The following is a 21,799-nucleotide window of genomic DNA, read 5'->3' on the forward strand; positions in this document are numbered from 1 at the left end:
GATCAAGGATGATGGGAATTGTAGTCCCAAAACTGCTGGAGGGCCAAATTTGGCCATTACTGCACCTTTTTGCTTTGGACGAGGCAGCTTAATTCCCGCTCTCTTTTCCTTGGGAAACAGGCACAATTGCAAATTTATAGCAGGGAAATTTGCTTTGCCTCCCGTTTCTCCCCCCCCCCCAACAAGTAACTCGGAACAAGGATGGAGCCTTACGTTTGTCTCCCAAGCAACTCAGAGCAGGCTATATAACCTTTTTCGTCAGGCCTTCTGGAAAGAGAGCAGGCTCATCAGTCGCCCAGAGCTGTTCTCTGAGTGGCTATTCTCTTTCCTGGAAAAGGCAGCCAGTGTGACTAGGGAGCTCACTACTTGAGCGTGTCAGTGAGAGAGGGCTGAAGTTAACAACTAGAGCACATCCAGAACAATCCACAGCCTCCGCAGCAGGGATGGTCATTTCAGTTTCGCAGATCTCCACATTTCTTCATTGGTTTGCATTGGTTTTGCATTCTCTTAAAAACGAAAATCCTCATGAGAATTCATCAGCAGGATTTCAGTGCAAATTTCTCCCAATAAGCACATTTCCCCCCCTATGCAATGTTTCCTTAACAGGCACATTTTTGCCAACCATCTTTCCCTAATATGTATTTTTGTCTGCTATATCCACTAAGATGCATTTTTACCACACACATTACCTAGGGTTGCCAAAAAAAAAAAAAAAAAACCCACCCAGAAGTTATTGAGCTATTTTTTAAGGAAAACCACCCAAAACAGCACTGCCAACACGGCTTGCCATACATCCAGATTTTCCTGGATATTTTAGTGATTTTCAGCCAGAAACTGCTTCCGACTGCAGTTTTCAGGCTGTATCCAGGAAATTCCAGACGTATGGCAACCCTAACATTACCCTAATAATCTGCATTTAGTTCACATTGCTTGGCTGTGTTTTGGTTCATTCTGATCAACCTGCCTTAGACTACCCATTCGGCAGAAAGAGACGGTCCTGTAGGGGCTGCTGGACTTTCCACTCAAGCCCTCCCCACCCATTTTTCCCCCCTGTGGGGAAGGAAGGCAACCTCCACTTTAAAGCTGGCCATGACTCCACCAAAATCAGAAGGCAGAAGTTACAGGTTTGCATCTCCCCGCCCTTCTTCGTATGCAAATACCCTTTGCTGTGCTCTGATATAACGATGCAGAGTCCTGCAGGGATAGCAGAAGCACTTAGGTGATTAGGAGGAAGATTCATGGGGTCCAGCTAAAGATCATCAAAGTGCCATCTCCTGGTCTCTGAAAGGCTTCCTGCTGCCATCTGAGCCTTCATCAGCAGACGATGCCCATTTGCAAACGCTTTTCTGCAGCCAGGAAGACTAGTGGCCCTTTTGAAAAATGAAAGCTGAGGTGCCTCTGGCACCACGAGTGCACATACTTGCCGACCTAAACATGCTTCAGTGGAGCTTGAGTATGCTTTGTGTAGTTTCCAGATGCAGCCCTGTTTTTAATTTTCCACTAATTAGCCAATTAAGCCTGCTCATAATCTTGTCTCCTCACTGGAGTCTCTAGGATTCCTTCCATCACCACAGTTTTCCGGGACCCAGCCCAGCTTTGAAACAATATCTCCCCCCCCCAACCTTTTACAACCTCCTTTCTGGGTACGGCCTCCCTGAAGAACAGGCTTTCTCAAACGGATCTCCAGCTGTTTATGGACTCTCATCGCTCACCACTGGTCCTGCTAGCTAGTGATGATGGGAGATGTAGTCCAAAGACAGCTGGAGATTTAAGTTTGGGAAACTCGCCTGAAGAAGGATGGTTAAGTGGCTTGAAGATAACTTGAGGAACATCATGGCCCATCCTTGGGGAGCTCAGGGCTACTTAGCAACAGGTCTTCCTTGCCCACAATTTCTTCCACTTTGGGCCTGGTTCCTCATTTCCTTAAATCCAACATGGAGGCAAAACTTCCTTGAGGTTTGTTTGGGAAAAGCTTGTCTTGGTTTTCTCCTACAATATCTTTGCCACCTTGCCACGTGGACTCCTTTGTCTCCACCTCAGGTCCAGCCTCTTACTTTGCTAGGGACAGAAGGAAGCAGGCCCCTATTAGTTTGAGACACACTAAATGCTGTGCAGCCATATATTGCAACCAACCTACTAGACCCTCGATAAGGCAAAAAGATGGAAGGCAAGAGTTATCAAATTCCTGGCAACTATATATAGTAGGTAGGCCCTGTTCAGCTTGGTGAGTCATAAGGCCTAGAAGGAAGCACTTTGCTGTTGCTAGGCAACCACAAGACATTGGCCTCTGCCTTCAAGGGTCAGCATAGACAATGCCGATCTGGTCTATCATGCTTCTTCATGCCTGTGTGTGGGAACAGCCTGTCCAAATTACTGTACATTATGTCTTACATGCAGGAAGTTAGTCCTATGTACATAGTTCAGAAATGTGTGATCGGTTCTCAGAGCTTATCTGAGAAGCGGTTGTTCCCTTTTGGCACACGCGCATAGGATTTTTCGTGTGTAAATGCAGCCATATTCAGAAGGGTCGCGGGTGGCAAGCACGACAAGGAGAAGTGTGGACAAGCCAGTGGCAACTGCCTGGCAAGTCCTGCCATTGCCTAGGTCTGTGACATGGTTTCCCCATCAGTCCCTCCATCTTGCAAAATGGCCCGCTGGACAAAGACCTGCTGCCACAACAATGAGTCCCCCTTCAAGGAAAGGTTCAAGAATCGCAAAGATGTTCTCTACCCTATTCTTAACAGTATGGTTTGCTATATAGGGCAGGGACCTTAAAATGAAACTAAGACATCCGCATACAGCCGGGATGGAGAAACCTGTGGTCCTCCAATTGGTGTTGGACTACAACTCCCATCATCCCTGACCATGTGCTGTGCAGGATGGGCTGATGGGAGTTGGAGTCCAACAACATCTGGAGGTCTCCACTCTTGGCATGCAGGCATAGTTACCAAGAAGAGTGAAACTCGCACACAACTTGCGTACCTGTTTTTCATTGTATGGTTTAGTGAACATGTTTTCTTTATTAAAGATACCTTCTTTCTCTTGCTCCCAGGGAGAGAGAGGGAGAGAGAGCTATAGACCAGACTCTTATTTTCTGCCGTTGCACAAACATTGTAATTTGGAATCGTGTTGAATTCAACAGCCTGCATTTCTGTTTGTTTTGTTTTGCATTTGTTGTTGTTTAGTTTCTAATCCTCAAGGCTGTGGAGGTGGACTTGCTAGCAGAAGGTTTGTGCCATTCAAAAACCTCAGAAGTCAGGCAAGGGCTTCTACTCTTCAATTTTTTTAGGGCAGGCCTTGTCTACGAATGATTAGGAGAAGCATTATCTGTGCTATAGAATAAAAGCAAATGTGTGCATCAGGTCACAGAACCGTGCAGGAATGTGGGTTACCTGGGTGTAGAATATGATCTTTTTAAACAACTAATGCTTTCCTCTTCCCAGAATATGGGACCCTGTCTTCTGCTTGCATGAAAAAGGTGGGGAGCCTATCTTAACACTGAAGCACAAAGTTCTTGAAATGGTCTTGTAGCTGTGCCTTCACTCTCTGTTCCATAAAGTGTGCCGATTTTAGGTTATAATGCTGGTTTCTTGTGTGTTAAGATGATGTATGGGGATTGCAACCTGAACCTTTGGCTTGAACTCTGTCACAACAAACAGATTTTTGTGCACCAGCAATACCACCATTCCACCTCAGGCATCAACACTTCCTGAGCCAGCCCTCCACCCCCGTTTCTGAGGTCAGGAATTTGCAAACTTGACTACCTGAAGCAGACAACTTTCAGCTCTACCTGAGATAGAAGAGGCAAGCATGTGACACACATTTTACCCCTTCTGTTCTCTCTCATGCCTGCCCATCTTGCAAAGACCCATCGACAGCATCTTCCATTAATACAGAAGCTTGCATGCGTCATGTTCCTTCGCGTATCCCTTGAACAAACCACAGCTCAGGAATAATACCCCCTAGTCCTTGTGCTTGCAAAGGAAAGTTTGAGAAAGGGCAGAGAAGAAGAGAGTGTGATGGGGAAACACTGAAGCCCCCTGAGAACGTGGCTTTGTCTCAACGCAGGAAGGTGAGGGCTTCGCTTGGGCAGTTCTCCAGGGATATTCTGGTTGCATAAACCAAATATAACTTGCAGGCCCCAGAGTGGGAGTTCAGCAAGTTCTAGGCCAGGGATGGGGAACTTGTAGTCCTTAAGATGTTGTTGGACTCTGGTTCCCATCCACGCCAGCCAAAGAGCCAATGGTCAGGGATGCTGGGGGTTGTCATTTGGTTAAGTCTGGAGGACTACAGGGTCTCCATCCATGTGCTAAGCTGATTTCAATCATAGGGCTTTAAATGTCCTGGCTAAGGCCAGTGGGAGTTTTCCCCATGGATATTAAACATCTGAACTTCTGCAGGTTCTTCTGGGCTTCCTGTCCCCACCTCTTTCCTCCACATGGTGCCTTTATTTGGTGCTTTGCCGAGCCGCTGGGCATCTCAGTTTGTGGTGTGCCTCAGCTCCTGGAGCGGGGATGGTCAGCCCTCAGTCTAATTTCATGCGAGCAGCAAGGAAGGCAGAGAAGCGGGTGGCAGAGAGAGAGAAGCTGGCAGAAAATGAAGGAGCAAGGGGGACAGTTCCTGCCTGTTCTGATTCTGCTGTAGGCCATCCACCCCACCCTGACAAAAATGGGTTTCCCACTCCAGTGCTGGAGCACAGCCTTGGTTTGGTGTCAGGGTGAGACAGAGTGCCAATAACCTCATTTCCTCCCTTGAGGAAGCACTGCTGTCTAAGCCTGCCCATCAATTGCTCCTGAGTCAAAGGGCTGCTTGCGTGAGCCTGCCGGTGCTTCCTTCCACGTTGACTGATCCCAGATCTTCAGTCCCAAATCTGCTTAGCTGTTCTTATTTTATCTGTAAGCCGCCTTGAGTCCCTGTTGGGGAAAAGGTGGGGTATAAATAATATATAAAAGTGATAATAAACCTCGGAAGTAGCCTCATCCTGTCTCTGGCAACTGCTACATGGCAGAGTAAACTGAGTTTCCCCTTTGGCCTTGGGAAAGGGCCGTAGCTCAAAGCTAGAGCAGCTGCCTTGCATGCAGAATGTCCAGGGTTCAAGTCCTGGCAACACCTCTGGATTGGACTGGGAGAGAACCCCTTCCTGAAACCCTGGAGAAAGCTGCTGCCAGCCAGTGTTGACAATACTGAGTTTGATGGACCAGTCGTGACTCAGTATATATGTTCTGGTGTCCCTTCTTCCGCTGCCTCTGAGGCATCCCAAGTTGCCTGCCGGCTTTCCCTCCTCCATCTCCTCTTGTCTGTCTTTCAGACGCCTCTTCCACAGGCAGCTACTCTTGTGCTGGTTCTCCCTTAAGTAGTTCTCTCTCTAAGGGCTTCTGAGAACATCCAAGGCAGGAATCTATGTGGCATGGGTCTCTGGGGGCAGCCTGGATTTTGTTTTTGGTAACCTGAGACACAGGAGGAAAAGATGGGGAAACTCCACATTGTGACAATCAAGCAACAACGCTGTGAGTCACGGAAAGTGGTTTGGTTGCTTTGCTTTAAAAAGAAAAGGAACGCAAGTGTCAAACCCTCCTGGACTGCAGAGACATGCAAGGGCTTCATTTTTAATTTTTTGCTAAGAGTCTCGGAAACTTGGGGGAGGGATGGGAGCAAAAGGAGCTACTTTAATACTTAGCGGCACAACTTTCCAGCCGCTCCATGCACCTCCCGCAACGTTTTGCCACTATCATTTTATCGTGCCTCATTTCCATCTTTGGTAATTCTCCAAGGCCAAATTTTTCCTTCTCTCTCATGTACATTATTTCTTAATAGCAAAAAACATAAGAGGCAATGCAGCACAAGGTCACTATCCATTTTGCAGATTGGTGCTAAAATCAGGTTTTTATTACAGCGGGCAAGGGGTGTGCCTTGTTAACACCTGATCCTTCCATTTGTCTCGCCAGCACCTATTTCCGCTTCCTGTTACTTCTCAGGATAGGCATCCAACCAGGATACTTGTAGTACCCGTGGATCCCTGACTGATACTATCAGAGGCTTACCTGCAGCCCTCCAAGGTGCAGTGGACAGGGATGGAGGTCAGCAGGTGAGCTGGCCTGTGCCGTCTACTCGTGCGCTGCTCCTGTTGCATTATGAGGGCTCTCACACGCTTTTTGCAGGCCACCTGCTCACTGCCCTCCCCTCCTCCCCTCTCCCCATCCCAAGATGGTTCTGCCCTCCTCACTGCCCCCACCAGCTGCAATAGCTTGGCTTGCACCGAGTTTGGCTTCAGTGACTATTGGAAGTTGTCTGTGCAGAGGTGTCGCACCCTTGCTGGTTCTCGTGTACTGTATCTGCAACTTTTATATATAGGTACATATACATATACATATATATATATCTAAGTATATATATTGAGATGTATTTAATGTTGAAGAAGGGGGGGGGACAAAAGAAAAGGTGCAGTTGCATTTGTAGAAATATTTTTTAAAGAAATGCTTTTTTCAATTAAATTATTTAAGAAATTTGCGGAGCTCTGGAGCAAGTGTGTGTTTATTGAAACAGAGGGGTGGGAGAGGACTTGAATCTGATAGATGTACAGGGGAAAGATTTCTCCAGGGAAACTTGGGGTGAGGTGAACTGCATCCTGGAGGTTCGTGCCTCTGACGTGTCAAAATGTCAGTTGTCCTGGCAGTTGGCTGATTGGAGCATGGGTGCTTGGTGGCTAAGGAAACATAGAATCGTAGAAATATAGAGATGGAAGGGACCCTGGGGGTCATCTAGTCTAACCCCCTGCAGTCCTTTCTACTATCAAACATCTCTGACTGTCACAAAGTTCTTCCCAATGAATCTCCTTTCTTGAGTCCTACCCTCCAGAGCAGGAGAAAACAATCTTGCTCCCTCTTCCACGTGACGGCCCTTGAAATATTTGAAGATGGTCAGATATTGAAGATGGTCATCATACTTCCTCTCAGCCTCCTCTTTTCCAGGCTAAATATACCCAGCTCCTTCAACCATTCCTCATACGGCTTGGTTTCCTGACCCTTGATCATCTTGGTTGCCCTCCTCTGCGCACTTTCCAGCTCGTCAATATCCTTCTTTAAATCTTGGTGCCCAGAATTGGACACAGTATTCCAGGTGTGGTCCGACCAAGGCAGAATAGAGTGGTACCATGACTTCCCTTGACCTGGACACTAGACTTCTGTTGATGCAGCCTAGAACAGCGTTGACTCTTTTTTGCTGCGCCTCACACTGTTGACTCATGTTAAGCTTGTGGTCTACTAAGACCCCTAGATCCTTTTCACGTGATCAGAGGCACTTGTTTCTGTATTATTTTGCTCCATAGCTAAGCACCGGAACTGACAACAGTAGCCTGGATTCAGCAGAAGTTATGTGTGTGTGTGCAGCACAGAACTGTGTTTGGAAACGCAAGCCTACCGAGAAACGGTTAAGGGAGTTGGGTACGTTTAACCTGGAGAAGAGGAGACAGAGAGGTGATGTGAGAGAAGAGATTGGGATGTGTTTGTTTCCCTCTAGGCCCCGTCTCCAAGGGATCCATGTTCACTCACTTTCTCTGCTTGCTCTCCCTTTTTCTTCACCCCCCAGCAAAGGAGTTATTAGTGCTGCTGGTTTCCCCCTTAATCTCCTGTTTAGGGCTTAAGGAGGGGAAAACAAAGGATGGGATTGTTTGAGTTTCTGCAAAGCTCTCTCGGGAGCTGCTGGAAAAAGAAAGAGAGAATCTCAAAAGGTGGGGCTCCAAAGACATTGATAGCCCCTGTCCCTCCTCGCAGCACAGAGTCTTTCAAAAACAGTTATGGGAACTATGCGCAGGCCAGGAGACAGAAAGTTGGACCTCTAAAAGGCCACAGATACTTAAACGCCAAAGGCCTAGTTATCGAGAAATGTTTTTGCCTGGCGCCTAAAGGTATGTAATGATGGTGCCAAGCAAACCTCCCTGGGGAGAGCATGCCACATGTTTCTGCACTCTGGACCTCTCGCAGAGGAGGCACACGAAGAAGGGCTCTCTGGGTAAAGTCCGAGGTGGTCCTTAAGGTATTGCGGTCCTGAAATATTTAAGGTTTTATAGGTCAAAACCTGAGTTATGCGGAGTTGGCAAAGTTAACACATAAACTGTGTGAGAAGGACAATCGTGACATTAAGGAAGAATGGGAATTGTTTACAAACTATTTAAAAAGACAACAAAAGGATTTGGACTCCTTAGCAAGTTTTGAATAAACACCCACAAATTTATTGGTAAAACATATGACAGATAAGGCAGTGATATGTACAACTTTACAACATGCGGAGAATAATATGTATAAACAAATCAGAGAGGGGAGGGGACGGAAGTCTTTGGAGGGCAGCAGAGGGAGGGAAGGGGGGATGTAACTGGTTATATGGATTCATAATTTGATTTGTTAAATTTGCTCAATAATTTTTTATTTTTTAAAAAAAAGGTTTTATAGGTCAAAACCAGCACTGGCTCTTCTTATGTTCTTAACTTCTCCTTCTTAGCCTTCTCCTGAGTCAGACCACTCGTCTGTCTAACCCCATGTTTCCTTCAGTTACTAGCAGTGACTCTCCAGAGTTTGAGAAAGTTTTCTCTACCAGCCCTGCCTGGAGATGCCAGGGATTGAATCTGAGATAGTAAACATTGAGATTCCTGCCCTGCAGGGGGAGGGACTAGATGACCCCAGGGGTCCCTCCCTGCTCTACAATTCTGCATATTTTGCATCCCTGCGGCTTCCATAGGACCTCAGCTTTCAGCGGCAGAGCGGGCAGCCAAAGGCAGGCTCCCGTCTTTCCATTCCCCCTGCCTTGTGGCGCAGTAGGAGAACAACTGTCAGCAGCAGAGTTGGCAGGCTTGCGAGGATGTCTTAACATGCTGACATTCAGTAATTAGCGGCTTGACAGTCACCCTGAATTATTGTCATTCGTTTACACATCGAAGAAACATCTGCCGTTGTGAATGCTACTCCCTCACCTCTACATTTGAACTGAAACCCTCTAGATTTGTAGTATACATTGGTGCCCGTAGGTTTGATGTTGGAGGATTTGTCATGGAGCGATTTCCTCTTCTCCTGCGTCGCACTGCCCTGTCCGAAACCTGGCCGCACATTCGTTTCAGCTGTAGCTTACAGAACACAGAAACTGCCCCCTTTGCCAGTGACTACCCCCCATCTATGAGGTCTGGGAACTTGTTCTGTTTAAAATAGCCCAGGGATTGGGGGAATGCAGATAAGTCAACCAGTCTATCAAAGGGGGCACAGTGTGGAGAGTAGAATCATAGCTGGAAGGGACCACAAGAGTCATCTAGTCCAGCCCCTACCTGCAATGCAGGTACAGTGGTACCTCGGGTTACAGATGCTTCAGGTTACATACACTTCAGGTTACGGACTCCACTAACCCAAAAATAGTACCTCGGGTTAAGAACAGTTTCAGGTTAAGAACAGGCCTCCAGAACAAATTAAGTTCTTAACCCGAGGTACCACTGTATCTTTTTGCTCAAGGTGGGTCTCGAACCCACGACCTTGAGATTAAGAGCCTCTTGCTCTACCGACTGTGCTATCCCGCAGGCACAATAACATAGGAAAATCAGAATTGTCTGCTGGATCTGGCCAGTGGCCCATCTAGTCCAGCATCCTGTCTTTTTATCTGTCCTGAAGAAAGTCTCTTTCATAAAACTAGAACATGGGGACACCCAATGTTGGAAGATTTAGGATAATCAAAAGGAAGGACTTCTTCATGAAGCACACAGTTAGATTATGGAACTCACTCCCACATGAGGCAGTGATGGCCACCAACTTGAATGGAGAAGAGGACCATCAATGGCCAGTGGCCATGACGGCTATGTTCCCAGTTGCTGGGAATCACATCTACAATATCCAACGTGCCTCCAAAGAGCAGACTTCTGCCTCTCATAATTTGGACACCACATGGTTAAATGGGCCTCCGGCAGCTGGCAAGGGCAGCAGCAACAGCTGGGGCTGTTTGAACATGTTCCTCAAGGCCTCTAAGCTACTTGGGTGCTGTTTTCTCTAATCCAGCGAGGGGTTGTTTGTTTGTTTTGCCACTCGGGTTGTTGTTGTCTTCTTCAAGAGCAGCTCTCCACTGACATACTTTCCACCCTCTGCCATGAGGAGCATGGGAACTGCCTGAGGCCAACGCTGCCCCCCAAGGCATCTTGTGGGTCACACCACCTGGCCTGCTTTCATCCATAATGAGACCTTCTGCGCCACGGCTCAGAATAAGTGAGCTTGAGCCACCCAACCCACCTGCTGGCAATTTGGCTCAGCCCCAGATCTCCTGCGCCCTGACTTCTTCTGCTGTGGGAGCAGACAGCCTGGAACTGGGTCACTGGCAACCGGTTCGGCTGGTCCTTCCTCCCCAAACCACCTTTGCAGGGCTGGCTGGCTCAGGCGCCGCGCCAGAGATAAGGTTCTCAAGCGCGTTGCATCCCGAAAAGGCTGCGCCAAGTGATTAGCAAGCAGAAAGACCAGCGTCGCTGTTAACAGTCCCGTCGCCGGAAGTTCGGCTCGGGCCGTTTCCATGTGCGCTGAGATGAGTCGGTGCCGCGCACTAGGCGCTGCACGAAAGCCACAGAGCACAGATGAACAAGCAGTTTGGGCCCCTCCAGATGGGTGCTTGTTTGCAGGGCTGTTCTGCAAGGTGCCATTGATGCAATAATAGTGCATTGTCTTGCGGGTTTATACTGGAACGTCCGCACATCATTCTGCTTTCTTAGCCCTGTCTTCTTCCCAGATATTCCATTTCATTGCTTCATTTTCCATTCCCATTCAGCTGCTGTGTGTGTGTGTTTTTCATAGTTTCTTTTGAGTTTTGTACATCTGCAGACTTTGGAGTTCTTTTACCCCTGATGACACCTCTTTCTTCTGTACGCATGCGGCTGTTTGGGCTACCCAAAGATCTGTACCCAGCGAACACCTTTGCCGTCATACCATCCAACATTCCTCAGATGAAAATAGGGGCATTTCTCATCCCCACCCCGATTGACCCTCCTTGGCCCTCCATTTAATGTGTCATTCCCCCCCCCCAAAGCATTACCTATTATTACCTCTTATTACCTATCAGAAGAAGGGCAAGTGCCCCCACTACTACACCAATGGGATGTAGCACGCAAGCCCTCCACCCTTCTGAGAAAAACCCTTAATCCTGCTTTGGTAGATTTACAATAATAATAATAATAATAATAATAATTTTTTATTTATGCCCGGCCCTTCCCGCTTCAAAAACCGGGCTCAGGGCAGCTAACAACCAATTTAAAACACTTAATTGTAAAAGCAGCATAAAATACAGTATAAAAACATGATTAACAATAAAATTCAAAAATCAAAAATCAATTAGATAATCCCCAGAGCTAGCTGGCTGAATTGGTCCTACTTGGGCCAGCGAGGAGGCCAGGGGAGAATTAGCTGAATGAAATGAAATGAAAATATATGCCAATAAATAAATTTTAGAAAAGGGACAGATTAGATGCAGCCACACAAAGCAGTTTAAAATACTACTACTACTACTACTACTACTAATAATAATAATAACTCCTTGCGCTCCCTCCCCTCCCCCTTTCTTCTTGCCCAGGGTGGTCCCGCTCTTGCGTGCATCACAGAGATAGCACATCACACAGGGCTGGGCCTCAGCGGCAGCAGCCTCTCCTCCTCCTCCTCCTCCTCCTCCTCCTCCTCCCTGCTATGAGCTGCCCAAGGGAGAAGGTCGGCAGTGGCAATGGGATCCTCCTGCACCACTACAGCCACTCAGGACAAATGTCAGCTCATCCTCCTCCCTGAGCTCGGTGGCAGCAGCACTGGTGGGGGAAACAGGGACACTCCGGGATCAAATCAGAAGCTAGGGTGACTTCCTTAATTCCAGGACTGGAAATCAGGACACCAGGAGGGTATGAGCCATAGATGATCCGAAGCTCCACTTTTGTTGCCCTCAAGACAGAGCCCAAAATTGGAGGCTGTGTGATGTCCTTCCTTGCATTTGTCTCTAGTGATGGTTTGGAAAGACCATTTGCCTTTGGCGTTAGATAGAGACCTTGACCATTTTCAAGAGAAAGCAGCCAGTGGGAAGAGACCCTCCCATCCTGCCTGGACTCCTTCTATCAACACAGGTGTCCGTCCAGAGAATAAACAGGGCTTTCCTTGACCTGAGGTAGCTTTCCCCTCTGGTTTGGGAAGAGCATCGAGCTCAGCCGTTCCCAGTTCCCACACTGTGTGCTTTGGCCGAACTGGCCTCTGGTTCCTGAGAGACCAGGTCTTAGCTGGGAACGCAAACACGTACCTCTCCCTGCAGTCTCTTCCCCCTGACAAGAAGAGGAAGATTTGGGATTAATTGGCGGAGGGGTTTTGGCTTTCTCCGTGCACTCGCTGCTAACTCTTGGCTGACATTCCTGTTTCTTAGCAGGGAGAGTCTTCAGGAACTGTGTCAGCCGCTTAGGCCGAGCACAGCTGGAAAGAATCAGGAGTTGGCCTTGCAAACACCCCAACCCAGGAGATGAGATGGGGGAGCAGGGGTTTGAAAGAGCAGGAGGCGGGTTGGGGGGAGGGAGCCAAACCCAAAACATCTGAGTCCAGGGAAGGAGGGCAAGCAACTGCAAGCAGAGGCAGGAGGAAAAACACAAGACCCCCACCTTGATCAACAACATCTGGAAGGGGATCTGAAGGGCTTCCCACAATCGGACCAACCTTTCAGCAAGCTCTCCAATAGATGCCTCCAGGTGCTCACAGTGAGGAGGTCCCTGATAGTTTACCCCGGAATCCAACACTCCAAGATAGACTGCCTTTGAACAAAGTGAATAACTGGTCTTAGTAGGGCAGCTAAAGGTGTTCCAAAGGGAGATAGATTTGTAGAAACCCATTCTCCTTTTTTTTTTTCATATGTAAGCAGGGACGTAGCATGGGTTGCTGGCACCCGGGGCAGGGCAAGTGTTGTGCCCCCTGGTGGACCAGGCAACGGTTGGTCCCTTCGCTGGCCAGCACTTAATCAAGGGAATCTCTCCTTGCAAACGAGTCCCAACTTGGGAGCAGATATAAGGCAGAGAAACATGAAGGATTGTTGCTGTGTTGCCTCACCCTCCTGTCCTTGCAGCAATGTGCTCTGGGCAGTGCCCATGGCTCTGGAAGCACTTTCTAACTTTCCTCTTCCGCCCTCTCTCCTCAGTGGGCACCACTGCCCTCCTCCTCCCTCCCTCTTGGCTGGCCCGGGGAGGGGGCATGGGCAGATGTCCCTTTGCCAGCCACCAGGAGAAAGAGGCACCACTGCCTCCCCAGCCCCAAAGGCCCAACCCTGGCATGGCTTGCCTTCCCATGGCTCTGGCCTCAGTGATGGAGCCTGTCATAGGGGCACCTGGTTGCTCCCCCTCATAAATTTGTGCCCAGGGCCACAGCCCCCCTGGCCCCACGCTACACCACTGTGCAAAGGAAGTAGATAACCATTCTCTCCCACCAACCACTCAAATTTGTCCTTGGATAGTCACCGTTAATGTCTCAAGAAAATCCTTGAAACGAAACTACAAAGGCAATGTAATGTTTTTGGTGGAAATTGTATTCTCTAACTAGAATGGAGTTAACACAGTTATTGTTGTTATATTGGGGGGGGGTATTGGGAAGGGGGGAAGATGACCTACTATGTACAGGACAGCCTTCCATTTGAAGGCATGGTAGAGGACAACCCTATATTCGAAGACATCCTCAGCTTAAAATGTTGCCTGGTCAATTCTGGTTTAAGGACCCTAAGAGGAGAAGAGCAGCAGAGGTCTTTATGTGACCCTTGTCCAACAATTAGCACCCGAACAACAGACTCAAGTAGGTGTACTGGTTAGCTACTCACCATCTGCTAAATGTGTGCTCTACATATTACTGTAGTTAGTTCATTGCTGAACTTGTTAGTCACTTGTTCTCCATCTCCAAGCAATGTGCAGCATATTTGAGAGCATCAGCATAAGTAAAAACAACAACAACAACAACAACAACAACAACAACAACAACAACAACAACACATTGTAACATAAAATAAAACACATTTACACAAAAGTACATGCAATTGGGTTAAAATACACATGCATGTAAAGCAACCTTCGCAATATAACTAGCAGAGTGCTTCAGCAGCAAAACTAACAGCAAATAACACCATCAACATCCACCGAAAGCTTGGAGGGAAAGGTACATTTTTACCTGCTACCAAAAAGATGCCAATGAAGGTGCCAAGCAGACTTCACTGAGGAAGGCCCTGAAAGGGCCCTTTCCCTTGTAATCATCCCCCAAGCCTCTGCTGAAGGCCTAAAATGAAGACCTAAGGGTCTGGATAGGTTCATATCAGGAGACCCATTCCAGAAGACATTGAGGTCCTGAACCATAAAGGTAGGAGATAGATACATTTTTTGGTTCAGAGATGGTCTGCGTGCACAGACCATACCTCGAAAGCTCAGCCAAAGCACGTTCCCAAATAACCTTTGGAACTGTCCTTTGCTAAGGGTGCTGGGAACTGTAGCACTGGGCGGGTGAACTACAATTCCCAAGGTTCTTTGTGGGGAAGCGAATGTGCTTTGAATGTGCTGCGTATGGTGCGTGCACACCCATGGAGTCCTTTTATGGTGTGCAAGTGTCATAAAATGCAGGGCAATGCTGAACTGCAGATCCTATCAGGAACATTGTGACAGCATTATGGTAATTACCCATTTTTCTTTAACTCTGTGCTTTTACAATTTTGCACTTCTCTTTGTTGAAGAAGATTAAATCTTGCATGGTTTTGCATATGTATTTGCATCTGTAATTTTTGTATCTGTAGTAATTAATTTTTAAGGCAACAGGTGCTTGAAGAGGGAATTCTAATCACGAGGGGGCAATAAGAGAGAAAGTGCAGAGTTGCGGCTGGCAAGGATTGCTGAACCGTTTGAGCAAAGGTCACAGGCAGGGATGTGTCAGGATATGGGCAGAGAGATGGAGAGGGTGGACAAAGACATAGAGGTATGGTGTAGTGGTTAGAGGGTCATACAAGGACCTGGGAGACCTGAGTTCAAATCCGTGCTCAGCCAGGAAGCAAAGTGACCACTTATCAGGTGACCTGGGGTCAGTCACTGTGTCTCATCAAATAATCTATGTCACAGGGTCACTATGAGGCTAAATGAGCGAGGGAAGAGCCTGGTGTTTCTGTCTGGTATCAGAGGTCACCCTCCTGCAGTGGACTCTTTTAATGTATGGCAGAGCCCTTTCTTCACACAAGTTTATTTTACTGCAATGCTTGCTCTGCTGCAGCCTGGTGGAGTGGCTATTGCTAAGAGACAGCTGATGGAGGGAGCAGTCCAACAGAGCTGGCTTCTCCTAGCCTCCCGTCAAAAGCTTGCCAAGGCTGGACATTGCTGGAGAGGAGAAGCCATTCCTTCTTCTACCACCTGAGGCCCGACTCCACCGTGGCTTTGATTTTCACTCGAGTTTCTTACATTGCCATGGCATCTCCCACAGAGCATCCATGACCTCTGAGCCTTCTGCCCCAGCATCCCATTCAGTGCTTATCCAAATTTACCTTTCTTCCACGCTTTCCAGACATGGTGCATACTGTAAAGCTCTGCGTCCAAGCGCTCTCTCTCTTGCTCCAGAGCTATCCCCATGAAAACCTGCTCTTTCAAGCAGAATTGGAGCAAATGGCAATCCATGGGAAACCCAAACTGCTGTTTGTTGCACTTCAGATTTAAAGAGTGGGTTTTTGCAGGAAAGTAAAAAAAAAGTTGAGCTTTAAAGCATGGACCCGTGCCTCAAAACAGAAGGGCATATCCTACAACATCCTGCTGATCAAAATAAGAATGCTAGTTTTTTTCTGGCCCTCATTTGCCTGTGAGCGCAAGACCAAAAATTGAGCATCTTTTGGTCCAGTGCCCTGGAATGAGCTAGCTGACTCACTTCAGAGCACCAGACCAAAACCCGGGACATTCAAGGATCCAATCAGAAGCCAGGATGTAATTCTGGGGTTCAAATCAGGATAGTTGAGCAGTGTGGCAGTGCAGAAGGTGAGTAAGTCCCCAGTCACAGGCTCAGAGGACATTTCGGATTGTTTCCCTCTTCCCATTTCTTCTTCCGAAGCCACCCAGGCCTCACACCAAATCTCTGTTAGAAAGGTCAGACCCTTCTCCCCCCACCCGCCTGCCACCCTGTTTGGTTATTGCTTGCACAAGGAGAGCTCATCTTGGCAACAGATGGAGACGCCACACATGACTTTATTTATCACTGGCCTTGCGGCTTTTAAAGGCTTTTGGAAAGCCTAAAATAAGAATCTGCAGGATGGAGATGCGCCCAATTAAATTTCCATTTGGGAAAAGACTCGCGCTCCCCCGGCCTGACTGATCATAATATTTGGGGACGGGAAGGAGTTGTCCCATTCCTCCAGTTATGTGCAAAAGCAACCTCTCCCTAGTGCCTGTTTTATGGTTACTAGTGTGTGTGTGTGGGGGGCATTATTCCGCTATTTCTCACCAGATCACTCGTTGTACGAACTGTGGAACTATTGTCATAAGCCAGAGTTTCCCAGGGGTCACGCTTTCAGGTCGCACTTTGTGTTCTGCGCTGCAGCCTTTGCCAAGCTGGTGCCCTCCAGCTGCTTTGGACTGCAACTTCTATCAGCCCCAGCCGGCACCCTCAAAACACACACACACTTAATCTTCCCACCCTGCCTCTGCCATCCCTTGTGCTGTACATACTCTATCCTGATGGCAGCGATGGAGGCTCCTCTCTTTTCCCCACCCCTTCCCACTTGAATTGTTTCTTTTGCAGCTGTTTTTGGGCCACCACCTCCTTTCTCTATGCTTTGCTCTAGGAAGGGAAGAGGTGAAAAGCCTCAGCAGAAGGGCAGGAAGCAGCAGGGCTCACCAGATTGTCTGTCAGGCACCGGTACCCCCAAGCACAGAGCTCTCATCACATGAACAGACCCACACCCCAGGGACACCCCAGGGACAACCCTGAGTAGTGGGCAAGCAATCTGTTTTTCAGCAACGCTTGACCCTCATTACAGGTCTTCTCCTTGAAGAGCCCTCCCTGAGAATCATCTAGGAGTTTCTCTGAAAGAGACTGATCCTGCTAGCCTTGATGGCTCTGCTCTGCCTCCACAGCTGGAGGCAACAAGGCTTGCCAACACCAGTCGGTGGAAGCCACATGAGCAGTGCTGTAGCGTGGGTTGCCAATGCCCGGGGCTGCATGGAGAGGGTGGGAGGGAGGGAAATGGCCAAAGTATGCATGCACATTCAACTGCCTAACGGCATCCCCATCACCCAGGAGATCGCAAATGCAGAAATAAGAAGAGTCGCTCCATTGTTGCATGGAGAAGCCGTTTTCAATGGAGCCCAGTGATGGAAGGGCACAGCTGTATTGAGGCAGCACTGGGTGTTGAAATGTTGCACCGCTAACAATTTTGCACCCAAGGTAACCGCCCCTGTGGGCCACCCCCCCCCCATGCTACGTCACTGCACAGTAGAGGAGAGTTCTCTTCTGCTCAGGTCTTGCTTGTGGACATCCCATTAGGGAATCTGGTTGGTCACTGTGAGAACAAGATGCCAGACCAGATGGGCCATTGGTGTGATCCAACAGGTTCTTCTTAGGTTCTAATGTAAGCCTGAAGCCTGTCCACCCCTGGACAATGTCTCTATGATGCGGTATAAAAAGTAGCCTGGGGAAAAATGCTATTAAATTCCATGTTTTTCTACTATCTGATCTTGAATATATCCAAGAATAGAGTTTTAAATCTTCCTGGGATTCACACACAAAAACCATTTGCAACGTACAGAAACGAGTCTTTTCTGACTGGCAGGAACAAATTACTGATGTGCCTTTAATAGAATTGGCCTCTCTCTTTTTAGTTTCTCAGCCAGGTCTGCAGATTTATTGGGTACAAAGACGGTGTTGGGGTGAGCAGTAAAAAAGCATTAAAAGAAAAGGTTTGCCCTGTTGAGTACTGGAGGGAGGCCATTCTGAGATCTTTTCTTACAGATTTGGAAAGTGGGGAAGGCAGTTGATCATAATGAAACCCCGGGAAGCATTTGAAAGCAGCTCCATTCACCCAAAATGGCTGTTCTGCGATCAAACCCGGAGGGTGAGGGTGGAGAATGCAAGCTGAAATCAGAGCATTTATAAGGTCGCTGAAAATGCAGCCCCGTCAGTTGAGTTCTCTGCTTTGAGAGCTTGTCCACACAGTTGTATCTGCCGGAGCATTTGAGATCTTCAGAGGTCCTCCTCTGACTGCTCCCACCAAACAAAATAAGGGAAAGTGCCTTCCGCGTGGGGGCACCTCCAATATGCAACAGAATTGTTGACAGATGGCCAGTGGGTCTGTGTTTTGTTTGTTATTCAGTTCTAATCTCTTTTAAACAATAAAAACAGCAACAATAATAATATGATGATGATAAATAACCTTAGCTCAGCAGCAGAACATCTGCTTGGCATTCAGAAGGTACTAGATTTTAATCCATTGGTTCTGCCTCCACCTCCCTGCCTTCTGCTCTGTCTGCTCCTTCAGCCACCACCGATCTCCCGGAAGGGCTGATAAGTATCCTGTCTGAAAATCCTGCAGAGCGGCTGCCGGTAAGTGTGGGCAGAGTTAAGTGAGATGGACCAAAAGCCTTCCTTGGTTGAAGGTAGCTTTGGATGTTATTGTGTGCCTGCAACCTGCACCTTGACATCTTTTCCACTGCAGATGGGGCGAACCAGGCTCAGGCTATTGGGATAGCTCAGTTGGTAGAGCATGAGGCTCTTAATCTCAGGGTCGTGGGTTTGAGCCCCACGCTGGACAAAAGATTCCTGCATTGCAGGGGGTTAGACTGGACGACCCTCGGGGTCTCTTCCGACTCTACAATTCTGTGATTCAGTCATGTGTGCTGAGTTGAGTGTGCGCTCCGCCAAGCGAGCCACGCCTCCCACCTCATGCGCAGAGGACATGTCCCTCATCAGAACATGGTTTGGAGCTGAGAATGTCCCTGGCAGCCCCCCAGGAGGGCAAGAAGGTTCGCTGCCAATGCATCAGTCTTGAATCATGGTTCCGGCATCCTCAGGCGCGAGTTGAAAAAGGGGTTAGCCCAAGAGTCCTTGGGATTGTTAAACAAAACCTGAGTAATCCTTTACTGGAGTGTCTTAATCTGCCTCTTCGCCACCCTGAGTAGACGAGAAACCACTTCAGAAAAGAGGGCTGCTTGCATGTTTGGCACACGCTCTACGGAGCCAGACGGGCAGAGTGTGTACTCGCCCCCTCCTGCCCCCCCACGTTTGGCGTCATCACCACTGTGCACCTGTGCAAACCTGAGTGCGCCCACAACGGCATTCCTCAGCTATGAGTTTGGATTGTTCTCCTCACATCAAGGGCCAGTTTTGCTGTGTGATGACTTTATTTTATTTTTCAAGTGTTCCAGGACTACTTGTTGACTTGCATGGAGCTGTTTGGGTTTCCATTTGTTTCATCCAACTGAAGGCTTCTCACCTCAGCTTTTAGGCTCACACATGCCTCTGGTGTTCTTCCTTCCTGCTTGCTTGTTCCCCACCACGCTTACTAAGACTTGGAAATGCAAAACAAGGATACTTAGCAGCAGTTTCTTAAGAGTGTTACATGGACACAAGCCCTTTCCCTACACAGAATCAGGCTTAAGGTTCCTTGTTAAACCAAATCCCCTGGTTTCTGTCTTAAGGTCTCCTCTGAAGATGTTCATATCTTCCTCCCTTCCTCCCTTCCTAATTATTACCTCAAAAGTGTTTACACTGTTATAATCTAAATTCAAACTTTAACTACAACCTACACAAAAACTTGTGCCATGAAACCTTTTCCTGTTTTTGTTTTTGAAAAGATTCAATTAGGAGGGGCCAGTTTTCAAGCAGAGATGCAACAAAGGGAGACGCGCTCAACCCCTTTCCCCACCTGACACTGTCACTCCATCATTAGCCCTCCCGCCGCAGCTTCCTCCCACCTTGTGGGGTCCGTTTTCGAAACATCAAATTCTGACAGTTTTTGGATGATCGGCAGCTAAGAGCCCTTCAGGATTGGGCCAACGGCCCAGCTAGTCCAGCAGGACCATAATCATCAAGGCTCATAGCCATTGGGATTGTTCACACATTACACTCTACACAGGTGCAAGCTTTCTCTACATATCTACAAGCATTTGTGTGAAAGTATGATCTGTGAAGACGCCTATGGATAGTCTTATCTTCCACACATTTGTCTGATCCTTTTTTATTTATCACATCTTCCAAGAGCGGAGGTTTTTATAAGCACAGGTTGGAGCGCCATCTGTCATGGAGGGTTTAGCTCTGATTCCTGCATTGCTGGGGGGTTGGACTAGATGACCCCGGGGTACCTTCTGACTTCTACAGTTCTGTGATTCTATAAGTAAAAGGTAAAGGGACCCCTGACCGTTAGGTCCAGTCGCGGACAACTCTGGGGTTGCGGCGCTCATCTCGCTTTACTGGCCAAGGAAGCCGGCATACAGCTTCCGGGTCATGTGGCCAGCATGACTAAGCTGCTTCTGGCGAACCAGAGCAGCGCACGGAAATGCCATTTACCTTTCCGCCAGAGCGGTACCTATTTATCTACTTGCACTTTGACGTGCTTTTGAACTGCTAGGTTGGCAGGAGCAGGGACCGAGCAATGGGAGCTCACCCCGTCCTGATCAGCAAGCCCTAGGCTGTGTGGTTTAACCCACAGTGCCACCCTTGTCCTCTATGATTCTATAAGAGAGAGTCATAAAAAACCCCCACATTCCATCCCCTCCTTGCCCAATTGCACACACACAACCTGAGTTTTCCAGCGTGGCATCTCAGGCATTAAAGGCAATGGGGTGAATAAAAGATTTTGGGGACAACAGAAGAGTCCCAGTCATTTATTTGTTTGCACTCCATCCCTTAAACCGAGGAGACGGGAATGAGCTCTTTCACACTCTGTTGAGGACTTCCTCTTTGACACCTCAGCCAAGGACAATCCCTCCAGTTTTAATTACCTGACAAGAGCCTGCTTCTCTTCAGGGTCTCCAGCAGCGAGGAAAGGAGAACAGAAAAGGGAAGGAAGATGTTTAGATTCCTCAATGTAATTGTTTTGTTTACACTTTGATCACCTCAAGGACCAGACAATTACCTGGAGTACTTCCTGCTCCCAATTGATGTGAGGAACCTATTCACATCCTCACTGAAGTGCTTTAACGCCAACTCAGAAATGTGGGAAAACATCCTTTGTTTATTTGCCTGCTCTTTTAAACAAAGTGGTAGCTTTCAAAACAGCCCTCCCTTCTACCTGGGACCAGGAAGCTGACAGTGCAGATAGCTTGTGGCTAGAGCAAAGGTAACGGTTGCCCCTATAGAAGTGGCTTTACATTTCTCCAGGTGGGGTTTGCTCCCTGGAAAAAGCCAGTTGCCCTGTTCATCGGTGTGACATAGGTCCCCACTGCACATGCACACATACATTTCCCCGCAGTTCAATGTCACAGCGCTGCAAAATGTGGGTGAGTCTCAGAAGCATGTGGGTGGGTCAGTCCTTTGGGGTTTATGCATCCAAACATTTTCCCAGCTGGGAAAGGGGTGGTTATTGGCTGATGTGTGCTGGTGGGGAGCCCACAACATCAGCCACTTCTGATATCCAGAGGCATGCTGCATCTGTATGGAGACATGCAACAGGAAAAGCGGCTTCTGCTTCACTGCACATGCTCTCTCCCTGAAAACATCTGGCCGGGTGTGATGCACTGCCGTGGCCAAGAAAGCAACCTGTGTCCCAGGATGCTTCTAGGGCAAGGTTGAGGAAACTGCTGCCCTCCAGATGTGGCTGAACTACAACTCACATCATTGTGGAC

This window comes from Podarcis raffonei, chromosome 5, assembly GCF_027172205.1.
Source record: "Podarcis raffonei isolate rPodRaf1 chromosome 5, rPodRaf1.pri, whole genome shotgun sequence".
Taxonomy (NCBI): Eukaryota; Metazoa; Chordata; class Lepidosauria; order Squamata; family Lacertidae; genus Podarcis; species Podarcis raffonei.